General features: G+C 44.8%; 1 non-coding gene across 1 annotated transcript; it reads right to left on the bottom strand.

Annotated features, from left to right (window-relative positions):
- Positions 1-5396: 5396 nt before the first annotated feature.
- Positions 5397-5470, bottom strand: Trnaa-ugc. Its single transcript has one exon. It is a non-coding gene; the product is annotated as a tRNA-Ala (tRNA).
- Positions 5471-11491: the final 6021 nt, after the last annotated feature.

The following is an 11491-nucleotide window of genomic DNA, read 5'->3' on the forward strand; positions in this document are numbered from 1 at the left end:
AGCAGTTACTTCTGTAAAATATCTGGGAGTATGCGTGCGGAACGATTTGAAGTGGAATGATCATATAAAATTAATTGTTGGTAAGGCAGGTGCCAGGTTGAGATACATTGGGAGAGTCCTTAGAAAATGTAGTCCATCAACAAAGGAGGTGTTTTACAAAACACTCGTTCGACCTATACTTGAGTATTGCTCATCAGTGTGGGATCCGTACCAGATCGGGTTGACGGAGGAGATAGAGAAGATCCAAAGAAGAGCGGCGCGTTTCGTCACAGGGTTATTTGGTAACCGTGATAGCGTTACGGAGATGTTTAGCAGACTCAAGTGGCAGACTCTGCAAGAAAGGCGCTCTGCATCGCGGTGTAGCTTGCTCGCCAGGTTTCGAGAGGGTGCGTTTCTGGATGAGGTATCGAATATATTGCTTCCCCCTACTTATACCTCCCGAGGAGATCACGAATGTAAAACTAGATTCGAGCGTGTACGGAGGCTTTCAGGCAGTCGTTCTTCCCGCGAACCATACGCGACTGGAACAGAAAAGGGAGGTAATGACCGTGGCACGTAAAATGCCCTCCGCCACACACCGTTGGGTGGCTTGCGGAGTATAAATGTAGATGTAGATGTAAAATCTTCTGGGTTATTAGGCCGCGTCATGTTTCTTCTAAAATGTTCGACGTTTCGACCCCTCTGCTGGGATCTTCCTCAGGATCTTTTGGTGTACACTACTGCTAGAACACTGTCAGAGACGAGTGTCGCGTCCACTTATAAAGGGGGAATTGTTTGGCGTTCGTGCTGGAGAAGTGATGGTATTGGTTAAAATACATGTGGCTACCATTGGTGGGCCATAGTCAAAGGCTAATACAGAAGAAGGGGCGCTGGTAGCTCATCTCCTGTGGATACCACTGGCGCTCATCGTCATTGGATAGAAAAGCACTGTTCCACACTTATGCTGGAGAAGGGTTATTGGTTGAAATGCCTGCTACCGCTATTGGTTGGTCGTCATCAGTGGCTAGATTCGAAACGGACAGAGCATGAGAGGGGGAATGTTTACCCAAAATATTATTGTCCGCCGAGGTGACTTGCAGCGCGTTGTTTATGCCGCTCACATACTGCGGCTGCGTATTTACTTCCTTGATGGCGGGGAGCCACGATGCCGGAAGCCTATAGCCGTCCTCTCTATTGAAATTAGATGAATTCTTAGAAATTTCAACCGCTTCTCGCAGGGGTGGAAACGTCGAACATTTTAGGAGAAACATGACGCGGCCCAATAATCCAGAAGATTTTACCTTCAGTGACAACGGCTACGAAAGCCGGCAGACCCATCACATATTGCTTTCTCCAAACAGATGTGTGGAATGTATAATGCCATATGGATTACAATTTTGCTTACTGTGATTTACGTAACAGTGGCCTGTATTTTTTTTATACGTATATTCTTTATTTTAATCGTTTCTACTTGAAGCTGCTATAGCGTTTGATATTGCTTTTACCGCCAGGTAACTTTATAATGCCGAAGAGGTATAATTAGCTAGCCGCTGAATAATTAAATAAAGTGGTTATTTCAAAATAAAATAGCCTACGCAGGAATATAACTTTCCTAAAGAAATTCACAAAAAATGAAACTACGTACTTGCTTTAGCGATATTCGTAAGCTCTTTCAAATCCGAAGACAGTGATACAACGTTTGTTCATATTGGCGTTGAAGTTTTTCCAAAAATGTCCGAGAAACGTGCTAAAATGGAAAGGCCAGGAGGCTGGGGACGGCTATTGCTGTGTAAACACCACAAAGTGTGGCTGTTGGATGGGCCACAGTTTGTTAAAGTCATTTTCCGTTGGCTGCCATAAACAGGGCCAACTTCTTCACTTATTTTCTTACTGGATTCGCATCTACGACGACGCGCATGTAGCCGCGCGGGGTAGCCGTACGGTCTTAGGCGTCTTGTCACGGTCGGCACGGCTCCCCCCGTCGGAGGTTCGAGTCCTTCCTCGGGCATGGGTGTCTGTGTGTCGTCCTGAAAGTAAGTTAGGTTAAGTAGTTTGTAAACCTAGGGACCGACGGCCTCAGCGGTTTGGTCCCATGAGACCTTGCCAACGATGCGCATGTTTCCGGCTATTCGAAGCGAAGATCATTCACAAGGACTCCAGTGAACCGCAGTGCCAGGTGAAGTTTTGTTGTGAAGACCTACACACTTAACAGCAGTCACGTCGAAGTAAACGGTCCATGAGATTAGATTTGGCCGCGGATGGCGCTCATGGGCGGCGATTAAGTTTTTCATTAATTAAAGAACCGGAGCAGACACCTGGCCTCCAGAAGATTACCTGCCGCCGACTTTCTGGAGCTTTCCTGTTGACTGCTCGATGGCCGCTATTCATAATCGATTCATAGCTCACGCACTCTCTCTCGCTTAGCGGGCTTATTGGTTATGTCGCTGAGAGGGATTCTGTCTGATGAAAGTGTTCGCAGGTACGTTTTGTTAACGACTGACTATGCTACGGTTTTTCTATGCACTCTTTACTACCGTTTCACTATTATTTAATACAGGGCATGACAGAAAAACGGGCCGATTTGGATGTCGAGAAACAGGACCAGGATTATACGGCAAAACTTTTTCAATCACAAAAACGAAAACTTTCGTACCGCCATTCCACGCACTGTTCGTGTTTTGAAAATGATATCTTGTAAGTGGTCAACACTGTTACACGGACGCTCAGCAGTCTGCGATGTAAATCGTCTTTGGAAATGGAACAATCTCTAAGGATCAGGTTTAGTGATGACACAACTTCAATCTCCATGGGAACGTCAACAAACGGAACCGTTTCCACTGGGGTACTGTGAATTCATACGTTCAAGCTGCTGGACATGGTATGGAATAGTCTCAGTACAATCCCGGTCCAAACCCGAATGATTATTTCTTTTGGTATTGTATGAAGGAAAGAGTCTTTGAAGATGCCCCTACAGCACTCCAGTACCTTTGTACTGCCATTTCAACAGATATCTGTGCAGTCGAAAACGATGATCTTCAGTAATTCATCATGCCATCCAGTTCAAGACTGCACAGTCGTTGCTGTAGAAGGACAGTTTTTATAAAATCTTTTCCATTAAAATTTAGATCGTCTGCTATAGAATAAATTTGGTGACAAGAAACTATCATACCATGTTATGTCGTAGTAGACAAAAACTCTGTAACACCTTTTTCGCACTTCCCTGTTTCCACTCCAGTTTTAGAGTTCAACTAAAACAGCCTGTTTTTCTGTCGCACCCTCTTGTCAGTAGCTTTTGGCAAAGCAGGTAACACTTGGAACATGATAACTTGAAACACAGACGAAAGGAGCTATGTACTGGCTGGAGAGGAATGATTACTACCGAGTTTAGAATTTCGTAGGATGACAAGAAATGGTATCCTCCCCCATCGCCGGGACGCCGAGGTGGTGCCTGACATCAAACAAAGGCTTGGATTACGATACTTGAACCGCTCTAGAGGGATGACCCACTTTCTGACGGGCCACGGTCCATATGCCACGTATTAGCTCCGATTCAGAAGGAAAGAAACAAATCAACATTCCTGAGCCAATTGATCGTATGGAAACAAGGGCAGCACGAACGGTCAGCAGTGTATATGGACCACAGGAGAGCACACGAAGAGTGCAAAAAAAACTGTACTGGACTACGTCAATTATTCCTCTGTAGCTAGTTATAAAGTTTCAAAAAATGGTTCAAATGGCTCTAAGCACTTTGGGACTTAACATCTGAGATCATGAGTCCCCTAGACGTAGACCTACTTAAAGCTAACTAACCTAAGGACATCACACACATCCACGACCGAGGCAGCATTCGAACCTGCGACAGTAGCAGCAGCGCGGTTCAGGACTGAAGCGCCTAGAACCACTCGGCCACATCGGCCGGCATAAAGTTTCAAGAAATGGTGTTAGGTGAGGGACTGTCAAGCTAAGATGAGGGTAATTGTAGTGCGTATAAAAGCAGTAACGCAGTCATGCTTCCCGCGTTCCTTGCACGAATGAAACGGAAAGAAATCTTAATACGTGGAAATGTTGTAAGTGAAGTTCACCCATCCCCCTCCCCCCAACGTCTTGTAGCTATTTCTCAAGCAGCTGGAAATATTAACCACTGCATCGGAATATATTTATTTTGATATCAACAATCGACTTAATTTGAGAGTGACAGAGATATTCATAATACTAGAAGGAATATCTAAATTATCCTGTAATGCATCCGTGGGACAGAAATGGATGAAAATGTTACTATACAACTCTTTGACAATCTACCCGTCGAAATAAAACGTCCGATAGACAGCAGTAGTGTTTTCAAATGTATATTGCAAAATGTTTCTCCTTCACAATTCTTTCCACACCAATAAGAATATTTTGAATAGAAATATTGAGTCATTTTCAGAGAAAAAATCTGTAAGTAGCAATCTCTGTAGCTAACTACGCTAACTTATTTGTAGCTGTGACGGTGGATCGTGAGTCGTACTTGGATAGCTCAGTCGTTAGAGCACTTGCCCGTGAAAGGCAAAGATCCGAGGTTTGAGTCCCGCTCCGGTGCACAGTTTTAATCTGCCAGGAAGTTTCAAGTTAGCACACACTCTGTTTAGAGCGAAAATCCATTCCCGAAGCACCCTCTCGTGCTAGACGGAGAACGTGCCATTATTAGCGTTGTACTGAGGGCCTGTAGTGGCTGGAGAATTCACACGTAGACGCAGCGAGAGCAAACAGAACGGCGGGCGCGACACAAGAGGCGGCCTCCCCTCGGCCCTCGGCGCGCCCCTATTCCTGCCCGACCCCAGCCACGGCGCCCCGGCGTCGGGCGTCGCCGTCGCCGTCGCGGCGCGTCGCGGCGCCGGCAACAATAACCACTTGTGCCGCGCCGGCGGCGAATCGATCCGCGCTGCGCACCGCCACGCTCAGACTCGAATGGCGCGTTGCCACCCGCGGCGGACCACTCGTTGCTGTATTCACACGGGACCTACAATATCAACAAGCATTTATACTCCATCACGATGCACGATCCAGTGTGTTATTAATGTTATTGGTTTGTGATTATTCCAACTAGCGTCCTGAACGCCGCCTATGGTGTACAATGAAGATCTTAGAACGCATAGTAGACAGCAGAATAATCAAGGTTGTCAATATCATCACCGTTCAGTGTGATTTTGTGTAAAGCTGAAAGGTCACTGACGCCGTTCCCACACTTCGCTTCCTCACTGAGCAGCAGTGTGACGAATCTAGGCACCTTCCCTGGATATGAAGATAGTAACTGTTCTGGAACAAACAGATACCATTAATGACCGTGCAGCTTCTCTAGAATAAATGATGAGTAATTGAAACCCTCAGCTGCCGACAGGTGTTATTGACATACCTCGATGGGGACAGCTGGAAATGTGTGCCCCGACCGGGACTCGAACCCGGGATCTCCTGCTTGCATGGCAGACGCTCTATCCATCTGAGCCACCGAGGACACAGATGAATAGCGCGACTGCATGGACTTATTCCTTGCACACTTCCCGTGAGACCCACACTCCCATCTGTCCACAATCTACATACGTAATGTTCCTAATAGATATTTTGCCCATTCACTCATTACTCGCGCTCACTATCTATTAGGAACATTACGTATGTAGTTTGTCGACAGTTGGGAAAGTGGGTCTCACTGGAAGCGTGTAAGGGATAATTCCCTGCAGTCGCGTTATTCATTTGTGTTCTCGGTGGCTCAGATGGATAGAGTGTCTTCCATGTAAGCAGGAGATCCCGGGTTCGAGTCCCGGTCGGGGCACACATTTTCAGCTGTCCCCATCGAGGTATGTCAATAACATCTGTGGGCAGCTGATGGTTTCAATTACCTATTATACCTTTGCTGGACCTGGAAACGGCTTTTCACCGAGTTTCACCTGATCTCATGTGGTGGACAAAGATCTGAAGATCAGTACGCTGATTAAATATTATGCCTACCTACGGCACAACCACCGAGCTACCAAAAATCATTTTTAACAATGTTTTTCATTACGTGTTCCACCTCTAACGCCACATGAGGGTACGTAATGTACTGAGCGACATTGTCGGACATGATAATTTTGGTGGTCCAGGTGTTATGGTGTGGAGAAGCATAATGTTGAACCCGGTACACTCACCAATCGGCGTTATTGTAACACTGTACTCCTTCCCCATGTGTGTCTTTCCAGGGGTACATTCGAGTCTGACTTCACTTTTATGGGCGACAACGAGCGAACACATGGAGTTGCGGAGGTGCAGGTGCTCTTGTAACGAGTAGATATTCGGCCAACGGACTAGCGTGGCCATTCCTCCGTCTTAAATCCCATCGAGCACGTATTGAGAGATGTATTGAAGCTTGTCCACAAGCACGAACGACCATCCAGCAGAAGTCAACCGCGCTTTTGGAGGAATCGAACGACCAACCACAACAGAGTCTTTCCAACCTTGCGGCTAGCAAGGAAGCACGATGGACAGCACGTCCTGCCGTCCGTGATGATCACACAACCATTTTAAAAACAGATGCCTCCTTTGTAATGTCCGAGGTACCATCATAAATCGTGGTGACTTCAGTGTAATTAGTGTCATTCAAAATAAAACTGTCATTTCTATTCGCCTCATTGCGTATTTCTTTTACTTATCTTCTGTACTACACCAAAGCAGTTCTTTTTATGTATGGTCCAAGTTTCATTCAGCTATGTTACTTGTCAGTGACACACCGTGCGAAAGTTACTCTCGTCCTTCAGTTTTGCGCAGTGTTTATGGTAGGGTAGATGAATATTTGAGTAACACATCCCAGTAAAAATGGGGCCAAATGGCTCTGAGCACTATGGGACTTAACATCTGAGGTCATCAGTCCCCTAGAACTTGAACTACTTAAACCTAACTAACGTAAGGACATCAGACACGGTTCTGAACACTAGGTTCTGAACACTGTGGGACTTAACATCTATGGTCAGCAGTCCCCTAGAACTTAGAACTACTTAAACCTAACTAACCTAAGGACATCACACACATCCATGCCCGAGGCAGGATTCGAACCTGCGACCGTAGCAGTCGCGCGGCTCCGGACTGAGCGCCTAGAACCGCTAGACCACCGCGGCCGGCCGACATCAGACACATCCATGCCCGAAGCAGGATTCGAACATGAGTCCGTTGCAGTCTCGTGGTTCCGGGCTGAAGCGCCTAGAACCGCTCAGCCACCGCGACCGGCACATCCCAGTACCAGACGGCGAGTATTCCATATAAACGAAGCATCATCGGATGTGTCCTCAGTGTTCACAAAAGATTTTTCTGATAAGAACAGCAGCACAATAAGATTGTTCGCTGACGATGCTGGATAACATGGTTGGGCGATAGTAAAGAATTGTAGAAATACTTGGACAAAATTTCTGTTTGATTTAATCAATGTCAGCTCTCTTTAAATGCGGAGAAACGTAGTGTAATGCTTACATCGGAAAGTAACAACCATAAAGTATCCGATTACAAGACTACAGGTGAACATTTTGAGCACGTCGCACAATGTAATAATTTTGGGATAATATTGGTAAGGAGCGATATTTAAAAGGATGATCACGTGAAATCAGTATTACGGAACGCGAATGGAAGAGTTAAGTCTATAGGCAAGTACTGGGCAAAATGCAATCCACCCATAAAGGAAACTTCACAAAGACGCTAGCGCGACCGATTCTGAGAGCACTGTCTAGTGTTTGGAGACCTCTGCGCTAAGTTTGACAACAGGCACCGAACGAATTCAGTGACGCGCTGATAGGATCGTTACGGGTCAGTACACTCCATACAAAAATGCAGCTGATGTTAGGATTATATAGGAGTCCTTAGAAGAAACACGACGTAGTTTCCATGGAGCTCTGTTGGGTAAATTAAGAGAAGCTGTGTTGTAACAAAACATTGTGACCATTAAGTTGTTGCCAATGTATATCTCGCGTTCGGCTCATAAGAAAGACCTGCGGAGAAACGCTCCTGCCGGAGAGCAAAGAGGGGAATATGATCCTATTTTTAAAAAGACTCTGACAGAGAAGCGTGGTGCCACCTACCTCATCCTGCCTTGACCGGCACCTTTCAAAATGTCCCCAAATATCTTGGTATGCTGACATATTCGCGCTGTTTTTAAGATGCAACTTAATCTCTCAGTCCCACAAGCTCCCCTAACTGTAACTCGCTCATACCCGCCAGCCCATCGCTGTACGTCACTCATACCCACCCACGCCACTCGCCCGTACTCTCTTACTCATTTCGTTTAACTCAGATGTCTTTTTGTCTCTCTGTCACTGTCCCCTATCTCACAGCCACAGTCTCCTTCGTTCTGTTCCACTAATACTGTCCCCTCTCACTGACAGTGTCTTCCTCTAGCTCTCTCTTTCTGCTGCTTTCTCATTCATTCATTCATTCCTATTGACTCTCACCCACTTCCACTTTCTCCCTCTGTTTGTTCCTCTCCCTCTGGCACTGTCTCTTTCACTATTTTCCTAGTACTGTTCTGACACTGTCAACTACGTTTCACTGCTATTGCGTCCCTCTCTTTCGTCATACTGTCATTGTCTCCTTCCCTCTTTCTGTATCACAACTGCTGTCTATTATCTTCCAGTATTCATTACTGTTCCGTCTCTTACCCACTGCCACTGTCTCCTTGTCTCTCAGCATCAAAAAGCGCGAATATGTTCGCGTGCCAAAATTTTTGGGGAAATTTAAAGGTGCTGAGGAAAGTAGAATGAGGTAACTGGTGTCCCACATTTGAAAGTCCACAGGAGTATATTCACTTTTTTTTTCTGCTGCGATAGGTGCATTGTTCCGCTGGTTCCCTTCTTTTCCCTGCTACAGCTGGGCATGTCACTCATATGAGTAGAATTCTATGGGTCAGTAAAATTTTTTCTAGTTTGACTATGTGAAACTGAAATAACGCAAAATTATATAATTTTACAGTTCTAACCGGATTTTACGTGCAAAAAATTTTGCATGTTCGTCAGTACTACAATAATATGGGATCCCCGGAACCCTTCATATGATAACGGTTAAACTTTACAGCATATTTCTCCGTGCTACTTCACTTTGGAAACTACGTTTTCGCCTCAAACCGGATTTTACGTGTACAATCGCATAAAGATAAAACATTTTCAAGGTTATTTGAGATCTGGATCTAAGGAATGTATTGTAAAAATTTCAGCCACTTGCTGTTCATAGTCGGATTGGAATGCATGGCTCGGTTCTGGTATCCAAAAACCAGGTTTCTCGGTTTTCTTAGAAACCCTTAAGACTTACCGTAGATCGTACACCACACCTAACCCAAAATATAACCAACCGATTCGCTTCAGTGCCTAAACTGGAGGAAGTATGTAATATTCAAACTTTGACCCTGTACTGTAGCATAGTTACAGTAAGACGATCCTTCTATTTGGTATACAAATGGCCCGTAGACCAAGGGCTTTTCGAGACACTTAACCCTTCCTTTCTATCACCAACAGATTCCGAGGTATGAACCCAGGAAATATTCCATTTTTATGCATGGTATTTTGTAACACATTAGGTAGCGCATACTGTTGCATGCGTATCGATTAAGATGAGTACAGTTGCTTTTAGACAGTCAATTTTCCCTCGTTGAATATGTGAATGCAGCAGGACGGAAAACTCATAAAGCTCGTTCTATATTCCTTTCACTTGCTCAGTATATATGTAGATGTAGATGTAGATGCAGATGCAGATATAGATGTAGAAGATGTAGAGGGATGTCGACACATTTAAAAAATATGGAGAGTGTCAAATTATCGAGATGTGCAGGGTGTACCGTAACATAGTTTACAAAGCAATAACATGAACCTCAAATAAATGAACAGCGTATCTGTTGCTAGAACTGAGAACAAAGAACAATGCATTATCTCCTTTATGCCATTGGCTGCAGGCATTGTACCCAATAGCGAACCACCGAGGTGAATCGTTCTGTCTCATAGTAACAGAACATAACAGAAACCAATCAAACAGGATATTCATATTTAAGAACCAGCGAGATCAGTCAGTGAACTGCATCTTTATTCACCACCACTTTCGGTGAAGAAATCATCGTCAGGGACCATAAAATTCTTGACTCAGCCTGTTTTGTAGCGCTCGTTGATGTAAGAAATTGAAAATAAAAAACCTTCTGCATCATTAAAACTGCTTTCAGCAATAAGATCCGAAGCACGATGGGTTTTAATTTCATATTTGACGACCCAGTATGATCGCTACCAGACAGGCCAATGTAAATATTTTTGTTATCTGATGACCATTTGAGAAAAACAGGAAGTGAATGAAGGTTTATCTCACCGGCAGCTCTTTCAGCTTCTTGAACACTCCTCCCCCCTCGAGCCCCGCACCCTACATGGCTGTCAACCACGCTGATTACTTAGCTACGGAGTTGGACTGATAGAAGTTCAAGAGATCGGTAATAGATTACTTTTGTTTTGTGCATTAAATTTGCTAAAAAAAGGAGAACAAATGTCGGACGAAGAAATTCTCAGGACAATTTGCTGTGAAGACGGAATGGAGCAGACGAAGGAAACGTTTATGGACGCAATGATAGAAGAAGATGAGTGCATTGACCATGACCATGTTGCGGAGAATGTGATAGTCGACGATGAAGCGATATTTTTGGAAAAGTTGCGCCGCCACAGACCACCCAAAAAGACAACAGTGCTAGAGTAAGGTGTTTGTTTCAGGAAAAACGACAGAAGTGTGAAAAATGTAACAAATGTATTTATAGCACATATAAAGCGTCTTTATTCCCTAAATACTCATCATGTGAAAACTGATTTCACTATACACTGGAGTGTTGACTACATTCAGATGGTTCAAATGGCTCTAAGCACTACGGGATTTAACATCTGAGGTCATCAGTCCCCTAGATTTAGAACTACTTAACACTAACTAACCTAAGGACATCACACGCATCCATGCCCGAGGCAGGAACCGAACTTGCGACCGTAGCAGCAACGCGGTTCCAGACTGAAGCACCTAGAACCGTTCGGCCACAGCGGCCGGCTGTTGACTACAATTTCATAGCAATAAAACATGAATTTGCAGTTTTAAAATTGTGATTTTTTATTATTTTGATAATAAAGGTACATATGAGGGCCAGTCAAATGCAAACCGAACGCCCCCCACAATGGGACCGTGGAAAGTTCCATTCAAAAGTAATCATTTCACGCGTTATTTCTCCCACTGAGAGGTGAGACTATCCATTTCTGTTAGAACTGCCTATCAGGTGCTCTTGCCTTTCCTAAACGCAAGCTGATATTTTTCCAAAGACTTGCAGGTGCTCTTGCCTTTCCTAAACGCAAGCTGGTCTTTATCCTAAAGGTAATCGGTTTTTTCGCGGTCGGTCGCAGATGGATCTGCAACCGCATCCACTCTTAAACTTCCTCTTTCGAGCGAAACCGATGTACACGCATGTCTTTCTTCACGTCAGTAACGATGTGAAAATCACACGGTGAAAGACCCTAGC

Source organism: Schistocerca piceifrons, chromosome 3, assembly GCF_021461385.2.
Source record: "Schistocerca piceifrons isolate TAMUIC-IGC-003096 chromosome 3, iqSchPice1.1, whole genome shotgun sequence".
Classification (NCBI taxonomy): Eukaryota; Metazoa; Arthropoda; class Insecta; order Orthoptera; family Acrididae; genus Schistocerca; species Schistocerca piceifrons.